The sequence below is a fragment of the Bactrocera tryoni genome, unplaced genomic scaffold (genome assembly GCF_016617805.1).
Source record: "Bactrocera tryoni isolate S06 unplaced genomic scaffold, CSIRO_BtryS06_freeze2 scaffold_7, whole genome shotgun sequence".
Classification (NCBI taxonomy): domain Eukaryota; kingdom Metazoa; phylum Arthropoda; class Insecta; order Diptera; family Tephritidae; genus Bactrocera; species Bactrocera tryoni.
In genome coordinates, this window is record NW_024396366.1 from 20,645,797 (window position 1) to 20,668,888 (window position 23,092).

General features: G+C 36.3%; 1 protein-coding gene and 1 pseudogene across 2 annotated transcripts in view; one reads left to right on the forward strand and one right to left on the reverse strand.

The window, feature by feature from the left end:
- LOC120781486 (sodium bicarbonate cotransporter 3) overlaps positions 1-23,092 on the forward strand; it is a 375,418-nt gene that overhangs the window by 138,632 nt on the left and 213,694 nt on the right. The gene's annotated exons all lie outside the window — the stretch shown is intronic.
- LOC120781883 lies at positions 13,356-13,556 on the reverse strand (annotated as a pseudogene).

A 23,092-nucleotide genomic window follows, 5' to 3' on the forward strand; every position in this document is an offset into this window, starting at 1 on the left:
GGTGGGCAAAGTCGCCAAGCACGATTTTGACATCGTGGCGGGGGCAGCTCTCATAAGCGCGCTCTAAGCGCTCATAGAAGGCATCTTTGGTCATCTCGTCCTTCTCTTCCGTCGGGGCGTGGGCGCAAATCAGCGATATGTTGAAGGACCTTGCTGTGATGGGGATTGTGGCTAGACGTTCATTCACCGGAGTGAATGATAGTACTCGGCGGCGGAGTCTCTCTCCCACCACGAATCCAACACCAAACTTGCGCTCCTTTACATGGCCACTGTAGTAAATGTCACAAGGACCTATTCGTCTCTGTCCTTGTCCCGTCCATCGCATTTCTTGGACGGCGGTGATGTCAGCCTTTATTTTCGCGAGGACATCAACCAGCTGGGCAGCGGCACCTTCCCAAATAAGGGTCCGGACATTCCAGGTGCATGCCCTTATATTATTCCTTAGTCTGTAGTCCTTATTTCGTTTGTCATGGTCATCATCAAAAGGGGGTTTTCATTGGAATAGTTTTTTACGTGGCGGGTCCCAAACCCAGCGCGCAACCCTATGTAGGGTATGTTTCGCCTTCGAACGGATGTTCTTAGGCTACCCAGAGGATACTTGGTCAAAGACCGGAAATAGTGAGCTGCTTGAGCCATGAGTAAAATAATCGTTTCTGGCCACTCCCAAGTGAATGGCGATCAGAGAACTTTCCTCACTTGCGTGAACTTCTACACATGGCTCCATCCTCCATCCTGACTTGTACATTTAGAATTGTATAAAACATTGTAGGCAACCATTCCCCATATATATATATAAATATGTTAATATTCAATTTCTATTTGTTTTACAGTTGATATTTTATTTTCATTTCTCTTTAAATTGTCGCGAACGTCATATTATGTACATTATTCCAACTGTAAAGCTTCTGCTCACTTGTTTGTGCAATCTGTATATTTGCCATTTTCCCTTCTTCGCATAAGCATTAGCAGGTAGGCGCGAGCTCTAATTAGTTATCTGGACTTATCTACTTGTTGTTTGTAAGCTGCAGTATGTTTACCCTCTATCCTAGCTGTGCTGATCTGTACGGCCTTTGTGCATATATGCCACTGCATATCGATCAGCCAGGAAAGTGGAAGGACATACTGCAGTAAGTAATAATCAATAATGTAACTCTTTATAAATGCCTATTCTTAAACACTGTTATTTTGAAATAAACCATTTGAATTGCTCCATTGAAGCCGTTTCATTGCTCATTTGAAGTCATTCGAAAAGCAAACCAAATGCGTTAAATTCGCCCCACTTGATCGATGACATACCTTTATTTCGCATTCAAATTGTTTGGCTATTTGGTTTGTGAAATTTCAACATTCGATGGGTAGATCACCTTGCTGAAAGGCTTCAGTGAATTCATCAAATATGGACAGCGGTGCTTCTACGTCATTAGTATCAAAACCCAGCCAGGGTAGCAATGCATCAGCCACCGTCAATATAGCCAGTGATTTACCAGCCGCCCCTACAGCCACCGAAGCCACCACTCCATCATCATCAGCTGCTGCCATTGCGCGTCAAGAAAATTGCGGCTCTACAAAAACGAATAGCCTTGCTTGAGATTTGTTTATCAGCCTCTCAGCACCGGTCACGTGGTGAAACGCTTAACGTGGGTACATCCAACAATTAGTCGTCGCCGAAGTTTCGTCGAGGATAGCAACACAATTGCCAGAATCGCAGCAGCCAGCTATTGCCAACTGTACAGTGCCGTTGTCGCAGCCTACCGATATTCGTTACACGCCGCCGTTATTTGCAGCAAGTACCGCTGCTGCAAACCACATGTACAGTTCAACGATTTTAGGGATTGATACGCCTTCCACTCTAATTCGACGACAATGCCTACATTTGTCAACACAAGTGCTACATCTACACAGTTTTCGAGTTTGCCGAGAAAATTGCAGGAATTGTACGATTTTTGTGGAAAGCCGGAAAATTGGCCAATATTTTATACGGCTTACATAGAGTCAACTGCAATTTATGGATATAGAAATTACGAGAATAATCAACGTTTATTAAAGTGCCTGAAAGGATACGCGCGTGAAGCGGTCAAGTCACTGCTAATCCACCCGGACAATGTCGGTAATTTATTAAAATTTAGATTTGGGCGCCCTGAGCTGTTGATCCGCACATAGCTGTGTCAGGTGAAGGAAATCGCACCTATTGCGGAAAATGTCATTATGAAAATAATACCGTTTCCAACAAAGTTATGTAATATTTGTGTATTTTTGCAATCTACTCATGGTGCTGAATTGCATTTATCAAATCCTACATTATCCGACGAACTTGTCTCAAAATTGCTTTGAGCAAACGTGTCGTCACATGGGCCAGCTTCGCAGTTCTTATACAGCCACATGCAACAGTAAAACATTTCAGTGATAGGATATCAAAATTAGCTAATATAATGGGTACCCTATAAGGGGTCCACATACAGTTGAGCCACAACGATCAGTGAGATGTCCAATTTGTCAGGAGCAACACAAGGTAGCAGAAAGTGCTCGCTTTGTAGATAATTCAGTGCCAAGAAAATAAGCAGATGCGAAACGACGTCGTTTGTGTTTTGCTGGTCTCAATTTAGGCCACTTTACAAGAAATTGCCATCGACGCAGGTTATGTTCAACTGATCGTTGCCAGAGAATGCATCATAAACTCTTACATGAAGTCGCGAAGAATGTTTCCAATTCGTCATTACGGTCAACTCCGAATTTCTCCGCTGCGAAAATAAATGCAAATCGTAATCTTACATCACCAAGTCGTTCACTCAACAGCCAGCAGACATCACTGGAAGCAAGATCAGCAGTTCTGAGCTGCAGTTCCACTGAAAGTAAGCTCCTCTTCCGTATTTTACCGGTCACCATTCATTGCTAACACAGAGTTGGGTTGGGTTATATTCGGCCCAACATCATCTACATTTCCGTCTCCAGTAGCGTGTTTATTCGTGAATAGTCAGGCTGATCAAACACTTCACAATATGGTATCTAACTTTTTCGAAATTGAGAGTTTCGGTGTTAGATCTGCTCCGATAGAGAGTGAGGAGAACTGAGGAGATCCGTGCAAGAGATGTCCTGAAGTCTACCACATGCCGCGTAGACGGACGTTTTAAAACGGGTCTCATCTGGAAAAGTGACAAAGTTAATTATCTGATAGCTACAATATGCCGTTGAAACGATTAGTCTGTGTGGAGCGAAGGATGAGTCATGATGCATATTTTGCCGCGGAATATAAGCACGAAAACTGCGGCCAGCAAAGGCTGCTAAGTGGACACCTACAACTTGATATTTGCCACTTTTTGCCGTTGCTAATCCCAACAAACCCGGAAAGCTACGAATGGTTTTCGACGGTCTCGACTGGTTTCCTAATACGAGAAGACGACAGGTGCTCACAGCGTTTCCTCCAGCAGTGGTGGTGACGTGCTGACGTTTGGTGCTGCTTGTTCACCATGTGCTGTAAATTATGTAAAAACGTTAACGCGCAGGAGCATCAAGATGAACACGGAACGACGGCCCGCGCAGTAAAAGCAATATTGGACCACCATTATGTCGATGACTTCCATGATAGCTTCAGCTCAGAAGAGGAAGCAATTTCCGTGTCAGAACAGGTTCGAGCGAGTCATATGGATACTGGGTTTGAGTTTCGCAATTTTACGCTTGGTGTTACTGATGTTACATGATCGATTGGCAAGAAAAAAGGTTTCGTTGGTGAGAGGGTACTTGGCTTATTTTGGCAGCCATCATCAGATTAATTCGGCTTCAAACTAAAATTCCATAACGTTGCTAAAGAGGGGATAAATGAGGACATACGCCCTATTAAAAGAGAACTTCTAAGTTTACTCAAGTCAATTTTTGTTCCTCTGGTGTTTCTGTGTTTCTGAGCAATTTAGTTATTGGGACCAAGTTACTTATAAGTGAGCCTTAGAAACACGACCCTTTGCCAAACGACGTAAATGCTGTATGGGCGAAGTGGCGTAAGCAACTACCCGAGATGGTAGAATATGCCATACCTTGTTACTATTTCAGAAATGGTACGCCTCAAATACTTCAACACCACGTATTTGTTGATGCTAGTGAAGATGCCTTCGCCGCCGTTGCCTATATTTCATCTCAATCTTTAAATGGTAAATTTTATGTTGCAACGAACATTCTCTCAAAATCGAAGATTGTATCCTGTGGAGTGGCTCCAAAACGCTTATCAAATTGATATAGAGTGAACATCGTCGTTACAAGACTTTCATACAGCACAAGAAAGCCGAGATATTGGCTTCAACAAGCATATGAAATTGGAGATGGATACCCACTAAGCACAATGTAGCTAATGAAGCTACGCGAGCAAACGATTGCACCAATTTTAATACAACAGCACGATGGTCACGAAATCCCCCGTTCTTACGCCAGGACGAGCAAGCTTGGCCTTCTGAAGACGTAACAGTTTCTGGAAATGATGAATCTGATAAAGAGCTTCGGTCTAAATTCGCTTTATTCATCGTGAGTTGTAACTTTATAGATTCTAGTAGATTCTTCCTTTCAAAAGTTGGTAAGAACCGTTGCCTGGATCTTACGCTTTTCGACCATTGCCTTCGGCGTACACAGCCAAATCAATGTTATGGCTTAACTGCCCAAAAGGTAGAGAATGCTAAGCATCTTTTATGCCACATTGTACAACGCGAAGTGTATGAAACAGAGTTCCAGTCCATTGAAAAGGGTCACGTCATTGCCCATGACAGTACACTGTTACAAGTCTCACCATATATAGACGAAGAAGGTGTTCTTCGAGTACAGGGACGCATCGACACTGCCAGCTGGCTTCCAATCAGTACACGACGTCCTATTATTCTTCCGCCTGAACATGCTTTTACAAAACTATTAGTGTTACATCACTATAGCGCCATGTGCTACCAGAACATAGAAGTTACTATTGGTGACATCCGCCGCAGTTATTGGGTGCCACGTCTAAGAAGTGTGTTGCGCAACATAATTGCCAGTTGCAATATATGCCGTTCGAATAAAAACACCCCGTCAGCGCCTTGGATGGGATCGATTTCGACGAAAAGACTTACTCCTTACGTACGCCCGTTTAGCTACACTGGCCTTGATTACTTTGGCCCAGTCACTGTGACTGTTCGACGCAGCACCGAGAAGAGATGGGTTGCGCTCTTTACGTGCCATACAGTGAGAGCTGTGCACCTAGAACTGACTCATCAGTTCTACTGCTTACATAATTTTGTGTAGACGTGGTGTGCCCGAAAGATTTAGGTCCTACAATGGAAAGAATTTCGTTGGCGCTGACCGAGAAGCAAAGCGATTCGCAGAAGTATTCGACTGCAGTCGCTTTCAAAGAGAATTATCACAGAAAAACATACAGTGGGTGTTTAATTCCCCCTTTAACACTTCGAAAGGTGGCGCCGATCAAGAACAGCCTCTAACTCTTAACGCTTTCATTCTGTAAGCAGACAACACTTCCCAAACTCCTATAGCAGGTGCTGACTTGGAAAATACTTGTATAATACGCAATCAGTGGCGCATCGCTCGTCAATTGAGGGATCATTTTTGAAAGGAGTTAAACAACGAGCAGTCTCAAAACTAGCCGTTCTGGGCATTGATGATGTGATGGTGGTGAATTAGGTTGAATCACGGGGGTGGGGATGTTGGCAACCCTTCCCCATATATATACATATAAATATGTTAATATTCAATTTCTATTTATTTTACAGCTGAATATTTAGTTTTCAATTCGCTTTAAATAGTCGCCAACTTCATATTATGTACATTATTCCAACTGTAAAGCTTCTGCTTATTTGTTTGTGTAATCTGTATATTTGTCATTTCATCTTCTTCGCATAAGCATTAGCAGGTAGGAGCGGGCTTTAATTAGTTATCTGGGCTTATATACTTGTTGTTTGTAAGCTGCAGTATGTTTTCCCTCTATCCTAGCTGTGCTGATCTGCACGGCAAATGCAAGTGCCTTTGTGCATATATGTCACTGCATATCGGTAAGCCAGGAAATTGGAAGGACATACTACAGTAAGTAATAATCAATAATGTTACTCTTTATAAATGCCTATTCTTAAACATTCGTATTTAGAAATAAACCATTCGAATTGCTCCATTGAAGCCATTTGAATTCATTGCACCATTTGAAGCCATTCGGAAAGCAAACAAATGTGTTAAATTCACCCTACTTGATCGATTTCAACCATTGAAATCTAATTCAAAAAATAGACAATTAATTATAAAAGTGGGAGATTTCATATTTGAGAAACGACAGATAAGAGCTGGCGTAACACAGGGCAGTGGTTTAGGCCCAGCTCTTTACATTATTTACACAGCCGATCTTTTGACAGGTAATAATGTATTGACATCAACTTTTGCGGATGCCACCGCTTTAGTGTGCCGTAACAAATTCCACATATTAGGCGTGTGTTATTTGACCAGAAAATTAATCTATTAGCTTATTTTGTATGGAAGACTTAGCCACATAATTTTGTTGGACTGTCACAGAGAACGTATAATATAGAGAAGGTTCAATTGCGGACCAGCGTGTGAACTGTCAAGAGCTAACAAAATCCTATTAGTGGATTTCACCACTTTTGGCTGAGAAGGAGAAATTTTAACAGAAATGAGTGAACAGAACTGAGCGTTCAATGAAAATTATGCTCAGAAATATAGTACATTGCTATTACAGATGTATGTTGCTCTTTTGCTTATATTTGTATACGTTTACATGCAATTATATCAATTGATATGAATATCATTTTGCGAATTTTTGTGAATTCATGCAAAATTGTTAACATTATTATTATATTATGATATTTTCATGGCAATATTTGTAGTTAATGTGCAAATAAAAGCTACTTTTTAAATATTTCTTATCTTTGATAATATTATATAATTTCGTATGCATGTATGTACATGTGTATGTATGTATGCAAGTACAAATCAATTTCAAATCAAGATACATATTGTCATTTATCAGTAATATAAAAAGCGCGCGCTTCTCTATACTTATGTACACACATATGTATGTATGACATTCTTACACAAATAATATATGTATGTATGTATGCGTACGCATGTAAATCAAAAAATACAAACATTCTTCTGAAAAACAACAATAGTCTCAAAAATCATCATACATACTTACAATATGAGTACATATGTAAATATGTGCGTATGGCATTCACACAACCATGCATACACAACATACATATGTACATACTTACACGCGTTCACATGTGGATATGTCACCCGCAAAAATCTATACATTATTCTAAGACAAGGCGCTTATTTCCAGAGATCTACAAAACGTACAGAGACAAATAATACATCAAATTAAAGTGTGCGATCTGAAACTTTGCACAAATTTTACAGATTTTAAATTCATTGAACCACTTTTGATATATTTGCGTTTAAAGTTCTTCAATTTTTACATTAAGCTAATATAAGCAGCGCTTCTACAGAAAAGAGCATATATGTAAGAAAATGAATAATTAAAAATGTTTCTGTCATTTGCTTTCGTTACACACATACCCACATACGCGAAGGCGCAAGTGCGAAATCTAACAACAACGATGTTGTCTGCTCGGTAGCAAAATGACAATAAGCATAGATAACTTGATACGAGACTCTTTGGTTCGAGAGAGAGCTGTCAAAACTCGCATTTTTTATAACATTTGCCAATGATGCCACTGCTGAAAAATATTAACTTGGGTATTTAATAAATTATACAAAACACTAAGTTAAAGACTTTGAAAATGTATACATACATATATATGTAAATGCTAAAATGCAAAATCATTAATTAATTTACATAAACATTTATTTTGCCAAAATATGTTCGCACAGTTTCATTTCACACTAATTTCGTCAAGTAATTATAGCGCTGCTTTTCTGGCATCCCGCCTTTTTCACTAACTGCTGGTTGACGGCACCCTGATTGTGTTTTGTTGCCAAACAGAAAACAGATCAGCTGAAAGCGAGAGAGAGCAAGAAAAGAGATTCTAATCAAGTTATCTATGACAATAAGAGAATGACGAATATTACAAATTACAAATGTTTGCTTTGGCATGTGCACTGGTACATACATACATATGCATGCGCTAAGGCGCTATCTACGTTGACATGCGCTCTCTTCTATGTTGCACGAATATGTATGTACAGGCTAAGGAACACTGCGATTTGACATGCGCACTCTACTTTGTTTTATATTCACACATACATACTTACAAACATATTTATGTATATACATAAATATGTATGGGCGAAGACGCAAGTGCAAAATCTAACAGACATATTGTTGTCGGCGTTATTTTGATTAGAAGTGTTATTGCGTTAGGTAAGCTTTGAGTCAGTTCAGTTTTCTTCCAAAAGTCAAGGCGGCTATTACCAGCGAATACATACATACTACATCGAATTTCAGTTCAGATTCAGATTAATTATTAAAAATAAAATGCCAAACCAAAAGGCGAATTAGACGAAAAAGGAGTTTAACAGGTCGAAGAGAAGAGGTGAATGTTATAGATAAAAGGAATTTTTAATTGTTAATGTATGTATGTATGTATATGATCATTGACCTGTTTTATTAGAGCCGTAGTCATGCAGGATCTATGGCAAGTTATTTCAAAGCTGCCCTAAACTCCGTAGTTCTTCCGGAGTATAGTTCATAGAAGGTTTGACTAATATATGTTTACACTGTAAAGGAAAACATTTCGGAGGTGAAAAGGTACCTGTACTTTTCATTGTTTTATATTCGTAATATATGTATATACATACTTATTGTCTTAATATTTGGTTGAAATTGTTACTAGGTAAGAAATGGCTTTACGACATGATGCCATGGCGGAAAAGTTAAACTTCAAGAATTACGTGTACCTGAGTTTTTGAAAGCTGTGTTAGAAAATGATTTGAGCTCTTGGCGGGGACACTATTTGGAGAATATTCGGCAGCTAAATAGTTCGTTTGCTTTTGCATCATTCGAAGCGAAAATTGCGGAGCCTACAGGGCGCGGACCATATTGCTTCCAGGAATACATGGATGTCAATATATCATAGGGTAGGTCCATTGCATGCAGATCATCCTTCAGAATCCTCCTACGCCCAGCTGTTTTTCTTGGCACGGATCAAACAGCTGATATAAAGGGCACAACATAATTCAAACTGCGATAGGTATTTGCTGAGAGAAATCCACGAAATGCTTTCAAATATTAACACCTTGACAAATGAGTATAAGCATATGGCGCAGGTTGAACGCGAAGAGGAACAGAGGGCCAGAGAAGAAAATCGCAATGCTCGTCGAATTAGCTTGCTACTTTTGCTTAGATCGATTATTACGTGATATTCACCAAAATGAAATACCTTTTGGTGGAAAGGTTATTTTATTAGGTGGGGATTTCAGGCAAGTTCTTCCTGTGGTGCCCAATAGCTCACGCGCCGCTATAGTTGGTAATTGTTTGAAACGGTGCTCACTTTGGAAATTTTTTAGGTGTCTCAAACTCTCAACGAATATGCGTTCTAAAGAATCCTTATAAAACAGTTTTCTTTAGCGTGTTGCAGAAGGTCGAGAGCTATCTCCAGAGTCGAAAATCAATATACCAGAAGAGATAATTTTGCTAAATGAAAATTTAGTGGATTGGGTATTTCAGCCTCAGTCTGGTGTTATTAGTCAAAACCATTTGAAGGATCGGGCAATTTTGTGTCCAAAAAATTATCCCTGTACGATAATAAATAGCGAAATAGTAAATATGTTGCCCGGTGAAGAAAGGGTATATTATAGCGTGGATACTGTCGTTTCTGAAGATCCTCAAGAGCATGACAGATTCCCTACAGAATTTCTAAACTCCCTTAATTTCAGTGGAGTAGTTAAGTAGTTCATGAGTTAAGGCTTAAGGTTGAAACAGTTGTGATGTTAATCCGCAATCTTAATACATATGAAGGGTTGGTCAATGGGACTCGCTTGATAGTGAAAGCACTACATTGTAATTGTTTGGAGGTCGAAATTTTAACCTGTGAATCACAAGGGAAGCGAACAACACTTCCTTTTATTTTAAAGCGTCGCCAATTTCCAATAATTGAAGCATTCGCAATATCAATAAACAAATCTCAAGGGCAGACTCTAGCAAGAGTTGGTGTTTTCCTCAAGGAGGATTGTTTTACGCATGGCCAGCTGTATGTCGCATTGAGTCGAGTACGATCTTCTCAAGATATCAAAGTTAAGACTTACGACCAAAATAAAACCACTACGAATGTAGTTTTCCATGAAGTACTTGAATAAATTGAGTTTTTATAAATTTTTTTTTTTACTTTTTTCATTTTAAATAACGGAGTCCCCCGATTATCGGGGGTTATTACTAGTTGCAAATATTGTTCTACAAAAACAACAATCGTTTGAAAAAGCATCAGAAATCAATATGGCAGCCAAATTGCCAACGTCAAACTTTATAGTAAATTACACAACAACAAAATTTTTATTCATGAACGCAAACGTACTTTCAAAACGCATATTCGATTCATTCATAAAAGCAGACGCCATTTCTTCTCCCCGAGCATGCCCTGCCTACAAGCGTCTTTTCGCGACGATTTCAAAAGCTAAAAATCATAAATTGAATATACTTCTGAAATATATGAGAAGGAAAAAGTGACAACCCCGTAAAAATAAGTATTAAAGTATATTAAAATAAAATTGACAACATAGTTTATTTGTCGATTTTCAATTCAAGAAATGTTTCAAAGAAAATATTTAACATTCCTCTGATTCATGTGTACAGTCAATCCCGGCTAAGTAGTACTCCGCTTAAATGAAAATCAAATCCCTCCCTCATCACTCTTAACAGCCTATATTATATCTAGCTGCATCTCACGGCTTGTTTTTTGAAATGCATAGAAATTAATGTTTTGAGTACGACTCGTTTAAGTATCCGCAGTCGCTTATGTGCCATATTACATTTTTATTTTTAACAAACCAAAAATTCGGTATCTTTGATTGTGGCACATAATCGGGATTGACTGTATTTGTCAAGGAATGTGAAAAATATTTTGTAATTCTGAAATATTTTTACGCAGCTGCGTCGTTATGTATGCAAGCTTTCACATAAACATACATATTTACGCTGGTTTGTTGGCGAAGCTGTACAGCGGCAAGGGAAGCGGTGACAATCGTTTGATTTTTTTCAGTACAGCTCGGATTTTGTACCAACAACACATTGACTTTTTGACAAAACGTGAAGTTCGGCCATTGGTTGTCCGTGACAACGGAGTTTATAAATGAAACAATGAGTGTATATATTTACACATAAAGTTGTGTGTAGACAAATTTACAAACATTATGCGAATGATTTTTTCAAATTTGTTTACATGAACACAAAATTACATACATATGTATGTATGTGAATATGTGAACTTTATGTGTACGGTTTTTTAAAATCTGTTGTTATTTCAACAGATTTAATGGAATTTATCATTAAATAGGTCAAATTGCACATACATACATATGTACATACTAATGAGCTTTGTTATCAAATATATGGAGAATATATGTATATAAATGATATCCATAGCCGTTTGCGCATTGTAAATATGCGAATCTGTAAGCGTACATTGAAATTAGCATAATTTTTCTCATTTAACACTGAAAATGCTCAATTCTGCTATTTTCGACGCTCCTGTTAAATATTGGTGAAATCCGCTTATAGAAAAGAGTACCCCTCCAAAAAATGAAATATCGTAAGTTTTGCAACGCGGTGAACCTTCTCTATATTATACGTTCTCTGAACCTTCTCTATATTATACGTACTCTGCAGTTCTTCGCTTTTTTCATTCACAATAGCTAAATAGCTATGGTTTTTCCAAAAAAAAAGGTGCGTGGAGTCCCTACGCGTGGAAGAAGTTATACTTCTTAGTGATATTCAGAAATGCATATCATTTTGTATGAAAGAAAACTAGAACATTTAAATTCATTATGCACATTTTATAAAGCAAAGTCTAAATGATGGAATTTTGACTTGGAAAGTAGTTCTGTCTCTTCGTTGCGGAATATGCAGCGTAAGCATCTCTCTTTTGTACTCTTCGAATTGGGTTGTCATATTATAATTTGTATATCTTATATCATGGTGTTTAGTCAATTTCTTGTATTCATTATTGGCGTTGCAGTTGTATTGCGCACAAAACTGGGCCAAAGTAAAATGAATTTTATTTTTCTTTGCAGTTTATCAATAAATTTAAATAAGTTTCTTAATAAATTTAAATAAATTTAAGTAAATTTACATGTATTTTCATTTATATTTAATTATCAATAAATTTTTTTAAAATTATTTGCCCTAGTTGTCCATTTTATTTTCTCATGCATTTCAGTCGATTTTTGTATAGAAATTTGACCGGCGTAGAAGCAAAATGCGAAACAATCCTACATATATTTCGCGAAAGCAAATGTTCTACAAAAGCATATTTCTATACTTAAACAAAATTATTTGAACCATCGTATATTTCTTACATGCATAACCAAACCATACTTAAGACAACGCAACGAAAGTGTCAATGGTGGTGTTGGTGGTAAGCACATGAAAAGTCACAATGTGAACGCAGATTCGAATCTCGACGGACTTAGTCTTTAATTTTTGCATTTTAACATCCTAATACTATACTAATAAATATTTTTCTTACTAACAGAAATTAAATTTATCACAGCAATATACCTGTTCAAATTTGAACATGTTTATTTTCTTAAATAAAAGAAGTTAAGAAATTTGTAATACTTATAAATAAATGTACATGCATATATATGCAGCACATATACATATGTACATACATTCATGAGGCATAACATATCTTGAGTACATGCGTATTACATTTAAATGCATACGTGCCTCATGTATGTATGTACATATGTATATGTGCTGCATATATATGCATGTATATTTATGGGTTTATTTATGTACATATGTATTGTATTGCCTCAGTATTGGCGAAGATAAGCCTATTCAATATATTTGAACATACCTAATATACATATACATAATATTGCTGTGATAAATTTAATTTCTATTAGTACGAAAAATATTTATTAGTATAGTATACGATGTTAAAAGGCATACATCTTTCTATCCTATCTTGTGTATCTGCACATGCTCATATGAATGTATGTATACGCATGTGCGCGTTCGGAAATTCAAATAATTCGCACAAATATAAAGCGAGACGAAAGAAATAAAATCACATAAAATAGTTGAGAATTCGCAAAAATGAAAGACAAACGAAAGTAAAATAATGCGCAAGCATACATAAGCGTACTGTACTTATTGACCGCATTATTTTTGCGTAAAACCTTGGAATGTATTCATTAAAATCACCACTCAGAAGTCGTTTTATCCGTTGTAAGCGAGCGATTTTCGAAGAAACATCATTTTTAATATGCCACAAAACAATATTAGAAATGAAGTTCATAAACCTCACGCTGTCAGATAAATGAATACCTCGTCATCGCGGGTCGATTTCCAAAAAATTTAAATGAAGACTAACTACAGAAATGATCCTGTAAAGTATAGCCTTAATTTTCCAACGGCCAACTCAGAGTATTTCAACCAAAATATACGCAAAATAGTTGAGAATTCGCAGAAATGAAAGACAAGCGAAAGAAAAAGAAGCATAACTTCAATAATGCACAAGCACACAAACATACATATGCGCAGCAGCAGCAAGGAAAGAGGTAACAATCGGCGATCCATTGTATATTTCTTTCATGCATAACCAAACCATAATTAGGACAACGCAATACAAGTGTCAATGGTGGTGTTGGTAGTAAGCGCTTGAAAAGTTACGACGAGCACGTAGGTTCGAATCCCAATAGAATTTATTTTTAATTGAATATGTCACCAAAAATTGAAACATTGTTCTACAAAAACAACAACAGCATAAGCAAGGCAACATTGTGTTGTTGGTAGAAAAGCCAAGCTGTGCCGAAAGAAACGAACAAACGATCGCCCAGAGAACGTATATTTATAGAGAAGGTCCAACAACGGACAAGCGTGTGAACTGTCAAAAGCTAACAAAATGTGATGAGTGCATTTCACCACAGCTAGATAAGAAGGAGAAATCTTAACAGTGGCGCGTGAACAGAGCTGCGCATTTAATGAAAATTATGCTCAGAAACATGCATTGCTATTACAAACGTATGTTGGCCTTTTGCCTCTATTTTTATATGCTCACATGCCATCATGTTAATTGATGTGATTATCATTTTGCGTATTTCTATGAATATATGCATAATTCATATCATTCTAATTAAATTATGCTATTTTCAAAACAATATTTGTAGTTAATGTGCAATTAAGAGTTATTTATTAAAATATTTTTTATGCATATGTATATGAATATGTTTGTAAATATAATATACATATGTATGTATGTATGTATGTGTATATGAGATACTATCATAATATCATAAAAACTTAATATACATATTACAATAATATGTCATTTAATTTTCATACGCATCTACATATCAGCGCATAATTACATATGCACATACATATGTATGTAAGTACAATTCAAATTCAAATCGTAATATCATTTATCAGTAAAAAGTGTGCGCGCACTGCTCTATATGTATGTACATGCATATGTGTACGACATTGCCGAACAAATAATGTCTACCAACCAACATACAAATATGAGTACACTTGTAAATATGTGCGCATGACATTCCCAAACAAATAATGCATACAAGTTATCGACTTGTATTGTACAAGTCTAAAAAAAAAGATTTTTTCGTTGGTTGCAAGACCTTTATTGAATCACCAAAACATTAATACTAAAAACTTAATTCTACTTATTCTCTTTTAAATATACCCTATTTCTACCTGTGTCAGCAATTGGTATTGGTCGGCGCATGCCGAATGTTGTTGCAAGTGTTTTATTTTGCTTATTCCTTTTTTAGGTCGATCCAGAATTTTGATCGGCGCATGCCGGATATTGCGCTGCTGATATTGACAATTTTGCTGAGCGCGCGTCTGGGCTATTTCCCAGTTCTTTGTAATTGTTGACTTAGCGCAATAGTGTTGGTGTTAGCTTTGGTTTCAACTTAGATGGTGCTAACTCTTCCGCCGCCAAAAATTAACGTCCTCGTTTGTTTGGATTAAAAAACTGTGCTTGTGGGTTCTGTTAAGTAATAGCCTTGACAGACGGCACCGTTAATCCGGATTAACTGCGCACTTAATCAGATCCAAATTTGTAGGTGACTGACGGCAGGTATGCGAGTTTGAAACTCTCATAAACAGCTCATTGTCCTTTTTATAATATTTTCAATGAAAATTGATAGAAGATAAACATTACGGTTGTTAGCCGACCAATTTTTACCAAACCATTTTTTATTACAAAAACATAAGTATAAACACATTATTTTTAAAACTGCATCATAACATAGAAGTTTTATTGATATTATATTGAGAATTTGATAAACAGCTGTCAAGGTTGCTTGTATTTCATTCACAATAGATGAAAATTGGCCATTTTTAACAATGTTGCCAACGAAAATCTCACAAACTCCCTAAAATTTTGAGAGTTATTTTTGGATTCAGCAACGGAGTTAGCTGTGGTAACTCCTGAATTAATCCGGAAAAATGCAATTAATCTGGTTTAACGCTGCCGTCTGTCAATGCTATAAGGCATTTCGGGTGTTGCGACTTTTTTAATATCGGCCTCATTGGCGTTCGGATTGTAGCTCGATAGCTCTGGTTCTGCCTTGAAATTTATTTTCATGATTAACTTGATAATCAAACTTGCTATGAAGATAATGCTAGTGATCGTTAGCGAAAAATTTGTTACTAGGGCTGCTGTGTGGGTTGTTTTCAATGCGTCCAACCGCTTGGTTTTATTAATGTGAAGTTCTTTCAACATTTCTAAGCTTAAAATTTCTTCTTCCTTGTTTGAGGGGATATTTGATTGCAGTATAGCAGGCAGGGGTTTGTTGGTTAGTATCTCGTTAAAAGAGTATTTCTGGTTGTCGATTATAACCGTGGAATTGTGGAATTGCACTGCATATGATCCTTCAAGGGTTATTTTTTGGTTGTCAATTTGAATTGTACCTTTGTACTGGTTTAATAGAATTATTCCAGGTGAGATGTTTTCAACTGAAGGGATGTGCTGATTGTTGACTAATGTCCATTCTGCTGGTTCGCTCTTGAGTAGTTGTGGGACACAGGTAGTATTACTAATGTCTATAATGTTCCTATGATTACAAATTCTAATGTTGTTGTTTTCTTTACATTTTAGTTTAATGCCAAATATTTTATTATCATTACAAGTTACAATGTCCTCGAAAGGGATTTTATTAATATATTTTTTACTTTTTTATTGGTTTAATTAGAATTGATTCACAAATTTCTTCATTTGTTTATGGTATGCTTACTATGTAAAATAACATTGTGTTATTTGAAGCTATTTTTATATTTGGTAGTTCTAATGATTCTTCAACATTATTTAATGCAGCGTCTGAAGAACTACATACGCTACTCTCGTAGCATTTCATTTTACTCTTGCTACCGCTCTCAATTTGTCGGGAGCCACAGCGTAGTCTTAGTATAAAAGTGTAAACACAATGGCTACGACAGACTGCAAACTACATCTGTCAAATATTAAAATACACACGTTCTTAAGGGCAGTGTTATTTTGACAGCTGCACGACTACACGACTGCAGGCCGACAGTTGTCGTTCTCGCTAACTTCAATTTGCTCCTATTTTTGCCAACGACAGTAGGACGACAGTAGAGTTGACAGTAGAATGGAAGATAGAAAGAGGAGGTAGAGTGGTGATGCCACTAATATGTAAAATGTAAAATTATTCACAGCTCTATTAAATACACTTGATGCTATTTTACAAATAAAAGCATAAAATAGCTATATTATAGCTCTATTATATCATTTGTAATAATAAGTGATAATTTAAAGCAAAAATATTTACCTATTTACTTATTTTTGCATACAAAATTTCACTTTGAACAAAATATTAAAATTGCATTGAAGTGAAAGTAGTATTAGTATGGCCACAACGAAATTGTGTACATGCAAAATGGACAACTGCGTTGTTTTGTGTACATGCCGGCCATTGTGTTGTTGTTGCTTCTCAAAATGTACATGTAGTAAGATTAACAACGACGTTTTCAGTTCACTGTCGTGCCGCTGCAGTCTATCGTAGCCATTGTGTTTACACTTTAACAATGTAAAGTATGTGCTCTACTCTGCTCCGAGTTTTGTTAGGTAAAAAACTATAGCTGGAGCGGGAGCAAAAAATTAAATTCTGCGCTATGCTCTGGCGTAGCGGTAGCAAAAAATTGGGAGCGATAGCACAGCAGAGCAAATGAAAATTTTCATGTGCTACAGCTCCCGAATGTGTTTGTTGTTTTTTTTTTTTCTTTTTTGCTATTTTCTGGCATTTACAAGTATGGTACAAGTTGGTATATAAAAGAAAGTCGTTTATAACTTAAGAACGGCTGAACCGATTTGGCTTAAAATTGGTCGGGAGGTAGTTTAGAAGCAGGGTAAGGACATAGGATACATTTTATCTCTTTATACTAAATTTCAATACAGCTCATAAATACAAAAAATTATATTTCAAATCATAAGCATTTGTTCAAAATTTATGTAAGAATCATTTGATAATTTTAGTAATTCAAAAATAGAAAGAAATAAGTAAAAATTTTCATTTCCAAACATGCTTAGTATATGGGTTATACTGATTTTGCTTCTTAACCAGGTAGTTTTTTTTTAAGACGAGCCCGTCCGATATATTTAATATCACAAAAAAAAATGGCATTGGAATTTTCATCGTCAAGGCACTGCGGATACTTTGCTAGATTATTAGTCAAGGACGCAAATGCATTCATAACAAACCAAACGCGATATCTAACATAAGGATATAACGACTAATTGGAGTGTTGATAAAAAGGTTTATTATAATTTTAGATATACAGAAATCTTTTCGATTCTTTGCAATATACATTAAGTATGTATATGCGTACAATTTCAAACTGATTCTTCCTAAAAAATCATAAAACTACTAAATATTGGGAATGGTAGAATAGAACTACAAATACGCAGTGCAATGGATTAAAACTGGTACTGGTAATCAGTAGATGAATATTAACCACGTGTATTCCAAAAGATAAAGGCGAGGTATCTAAACCTGATTTTTCCACGAAATTCGCATTTTTTTGTATAACTGACAAGAGCTACAGCGTCTAAAGTCAAAGCGATGCCATAAAATACCTCTGATCTGTAGGGAATTTAAAGATAAAAAACCAAGATTGTAGTGTATTTTCTATGGAAAATTTTTACATGCCTCGGTCCAGTTCTTAATGTTAACACATATGTAGGGCTAAAATTTTCAGGGAATTTTTTTTTTGGGGTATTTCCAAGGAAAATTCGTGACGGGACTGAAAAAAATTAATAGTTAAAAAAAAAAACACCCTAATGTATATAAAAAGGGGGAAAGTATATGTACATAGTTAAAATTAATTGCGAAAATTCATAGTAATTGAGTATTGTAATACATTTGGAATAGATGATGTTTTTGGTAATATAAAATTGGTAAATATTTTACATAATAAAAAAAAATTATAATTTATTCAATTATTATCTAATTCACTTTATTAATATATTTCTTAAAATATTTGATTTTAGATTTATAAAGGCACTTGACGCAACAAGTGCCAAAATGATTTGCATAACATTGTTTTGTTTGAATTATTCAATTAATTCAAATATTATGCCAGAAAATAGCAAAAAGAAAAAAAAAACAACAAACACATGCGGGAGCTGTAGCACATGAAAATTTTCATTTGCTCTGCTGTGCTACCGCTCCCAATTTTTTGCTACCGCTACGCCAGAGCATAGCGCAGAACTTAATTTTTTGCTCCCGCTCCAGCTATAGTTTTTTACCTAACAAAGCTCGGAGCAGAGTAGAGCACATACTTTACATTGTTATGCTAAAGCTACGCTGTGGCTCCCGACAAAGTGAGAGCGGTAGCGATAGCATAGCAATAATTTTAGAAATTTTGCTGGTACGGAGTAGTAAATGAGAACGCTGATTTAATGTAAGATTATTCCTTAAAATTACAGATTCTAATTCTTCGTTAGATAAAATATATGAATTTACAATTCCGGCTATAGCCCAATGAAATGCATAATCTATATTGATAATTTCTTCCTTTATAACTCTAAGTTTGTATTTTAATTCTATAGCAACATTGTGCTGTATGTATTCCCTAGATTGAACGGCTTTCAAAATTTTATTTGAAACGGCTGTTATCTTATTTATCCTATCAAAAACTATTTTATTTATTGTTACTTGATTGTTGTTATTGTCTACCATGTTATTTATTTGGCTCTCCAGTGTAACTAGGTCATCATGATCGGGATTTCCCGCGATCCATTTCCATACTTCTAGACTTCTTAAATCTTTTTGGTTTAAGTCTATTTAGATAAGTTTGTGCTAGATTTAATTCATTAATGAGGATGGGTAAAAGGGGGTTTTCATTAGTAATCTTTGATTTTACAGTGGTGCTTATTTCACTTAATGCATTTTGACATGCATCTAGATCAACTTTGTGTATTATCCTAGAGGTCCCAGTTTGAATTTTCGTCAGTCCTGTGTCAAATGTTGCTAGTTGTGAGTTCGTATAGTCTATATTTTTAAAGTCTGCGTACACTAAATGTACGAGAAGTCTGAAAATAAAAAAAATATACGTTTAAAAGAAAATTTAAAGATTATTAGTGTTTCTAGGTCTTGATGTTACTTTTATGTACTGTCCGTCCTTTTTCAGTTATTACCACGCTAGATTTGTCTTCCTTTCCTATTTCTTTCCTATATCTAGTGGTAAGTTTGTATCCTAATCGTTTATTTATCCTGACGTAAATTATGTCACCAGGGGAATATGTTTTTATGGGTTGTCTTGTTTTGTTATGAGTTTCTAAGTCCTTCGCTTGTCTTTTCCTAAGTATGTTTATGTTTTCTCTGCGTGAGTTTTCGTATTGTTCGGGGTCTATTGAAACTCGTCTGCCGAAAAATGTCTCTATCGGTCGTTTCGTTTGTTGCGGAAAAATGTAGTAGTGGTTCTCTAATGTCTTCTATTGCTTTTGATCTTATTAACTTAACTTGTGCGTATTTCGAAAATTTGTCTAATGCCGCTAAGACCAGGTGTTTTTCTATAGTATAAATATCTATGTGAACTATTTCACCGGGGTATTGGGGAATTGGGGTTTCGAGTAATTTCGGTTTGTTGGGATGACGATCATATTTATGTTCCTTACAAACTTTGCACTGCTTAATAATATTTTCTATTTTTGCTTTCATTTTGGGGAAGTAGACTTTTTGTATGAGTTATTTCTTATTTTCATCTCTATTTCTGTGTGCTCGTTTGTGTTCTTTCAAAATTTCTTCGTTTTGGGCGTCTTCGTTTATTAAGTCTTCTACTTTTGTTTGGGTATAGCGGATTTTATAACTGGAAAAATGTAGGGGGTAGACCTCTTGGATTTTTCCCATTATTTCTTCGGAGGTAATTATGCCATTTATGACTAAAGGGTTTAGATAACGTTTTAATAATGCCACTAGGTTGTCCATTGAAGAATTGGGTTTAGTAATTAGATGTCTATGGTAGGTCGGGAATGGTATTTTAAACTGATAGCTGTCTTCTCCTCCTAAAGAGATCCAAAGTTGATTTTTGAAGGCGTTTATGAGTCCTTCCACAGATGGGATTAGATTGTGAGATGAGCTTTCATCGGAGTGGGTAGCAACTGATAATGAATTTAATTCAAATGGTCTAGATAAAGTGTCTGCAACTACATTCGATGTTCCGGGCTTGTATCTTAATTCATAGTTATACTCTTCGAGTATTGCTTTCCAACGTTTTAGCTTTGAATTGTTATTTTTATTACTTAGGGCATATGTAAAGGGCTGGTGGTCAGTGTGTATTACCACTTTTGCCGTACCGGGATATTGCAGAATTACGTCTTTAGATGTCAACGTGTTCTTGATTTTATTGAATGCTGCCTTTGCTTCTTCATTTAATTGTATTTGGATTTTTTTTGAACTGCTCTTAGACATTCTTCCTTCTTCACCTCGAAGTAAGGATGTTAACGGCTTTTCTAGCTTAGCATAATCTTTGATAAATCGTCTATAATAACCAGATAAGCCTAAGAATGATCTTAAGTCTTTGATCGCCTGAGGATAGGGGAAGTTGGCTATTGCTTGTACTTTGGATGGGTTTGTTGAAATTCCAGGAGGATACTACAAATCCTAAGAACTCGACTTGTTTTTTAAAGAATTCGCATTTGTTGACTTGCACTTTCATGTTTGCGTTTGTAAGGGTATCAAAAATTGTATCTATATGTTCGGAGTGTTCTTTTTCGTCTTTGCTAAATATAATAATGTCATCTATATATACATAGCATATCCGTCCTATATATTCCCTTAGTATGTCGTCCAATGTCCGTTGGAAAATAGATGGGGCATTCTTCAAACCAAATGGCAGTCTAGTGAATTCATATTTTCCATTGTTCACTGAAAAAGCTGTCTTTTCCACGTCCGATTCCTTAAGAGGAATTTGATGGAAACCCCTTTTTAAGTCAATTACAGAGAAAATTCGGTTTTCTCCTAGTTGAGAGAGAACCTCATTTATTTCTGGTGTTGGGTACCTATCTGCAATTGTGACCGTATTTAGTTTTCTGTAATCGATAACCATTCGGAACTTTTTTTCGCCTGAAGCGTCGTTCTTTTTGGGTACGATCCAGACAGGTGAGTTGTATGGTGACCTTGATTTTCGGATGATTCCGTCTTCCAATAATTTGTTTACTTGGTCTTCCACCTCTTGTTTAAGGCTGGTAGGGTATGGGTAAGATTTTGAATATATGGGCGTGTCGGAAATTGTTCGTATATCTGCTACTACTTTTGTTGTGTATGTCAGTTTTTCGTTCGGTTCTGAGAATAGGTTGCGGTGTTTTCGTGTTAGCTGGCTTATTTCGTCTTTACCTATTGTTGTAGGATGTTCGTCTTGAATATGTATTGTATTAACATTCTGTATACTAAATTGTCTTAGGTAGATTCTTTCTGTGTTTGCTATGACCATGAAATTTTTTCTTGTGTGTATGACTGCTGAAAGTTCTTTTAGACTGTCGTTTCCTAATATAGCATGGAAAGTCTTAAGTGTGGGTAGTAGAAAGAATTTGAGTCTGCAATTTTCCAAGTTGAAAAGATTTAAAAATGTGTGTTGTGTAATTTTTATTTTTCCTCCAACTGAGTTGACGAAAAAGGGGTTATCGTTTTCTTTTGCGTTTTTAATTAGACCGGATTGGATATAGTTTTTGTTAGATCCTGTATCCACTAATATGTTAAGTATTTCGCCGCTCTTCGTTTTGCATCGAAAATAGGGCAACGAAGAGCTATTCAGTCTAAAAAATTTATGTCCGTTAGGTCATATGGTTCCTTGTCTACATTATTGTAAGCTGTTTCCTGACTGTAAGCTGCTTGTTGGGTGTTGTCGTATTGGTCATAATGTTGGTCTTCATGGTATGTATCGTAAGTTGTTTCGTCCGTGTCTATATGAAAGTTCCTTTGAGCTTTCGCTGCGGGGTGGTTGATCATGGATGCATTCAATGGTCGTTTGCCAGTTTCTTGGGGTTTAGGGCGGTTCACATAATTTACCGCTCTTGTTCTGACGCTTTCATCCACGTCCATGGGTTGAGGAGGTTTAGGTGGCCTTGCGGGAGGATAGATTGGTTGTTGGTTATATGGATATCTAGAGTGGTTATAGGAGTTTTGTTGTTGGTAGCTATTGTGTGGATTCGAATTTGAATTTTGATATTGCTGGGAGCTATGGGGACTCAAATTTGGTTGGCGATAAGTTTGCTGAGGGTGAGGTATATGGGCTAATTCGGGATAGTATCTTGATTCGGGAAATCGTGAGTTTAATGGTTGTACCTGCCTTGCCATGGGGGGTTGTTGTCTAGGAATGAAAGAATTGAAACTTTGATATCTGGGGACTGATGGTGCATTTAACACTCTGTTGTTGGCATGGTGTGCTCTAAAGCTTTGA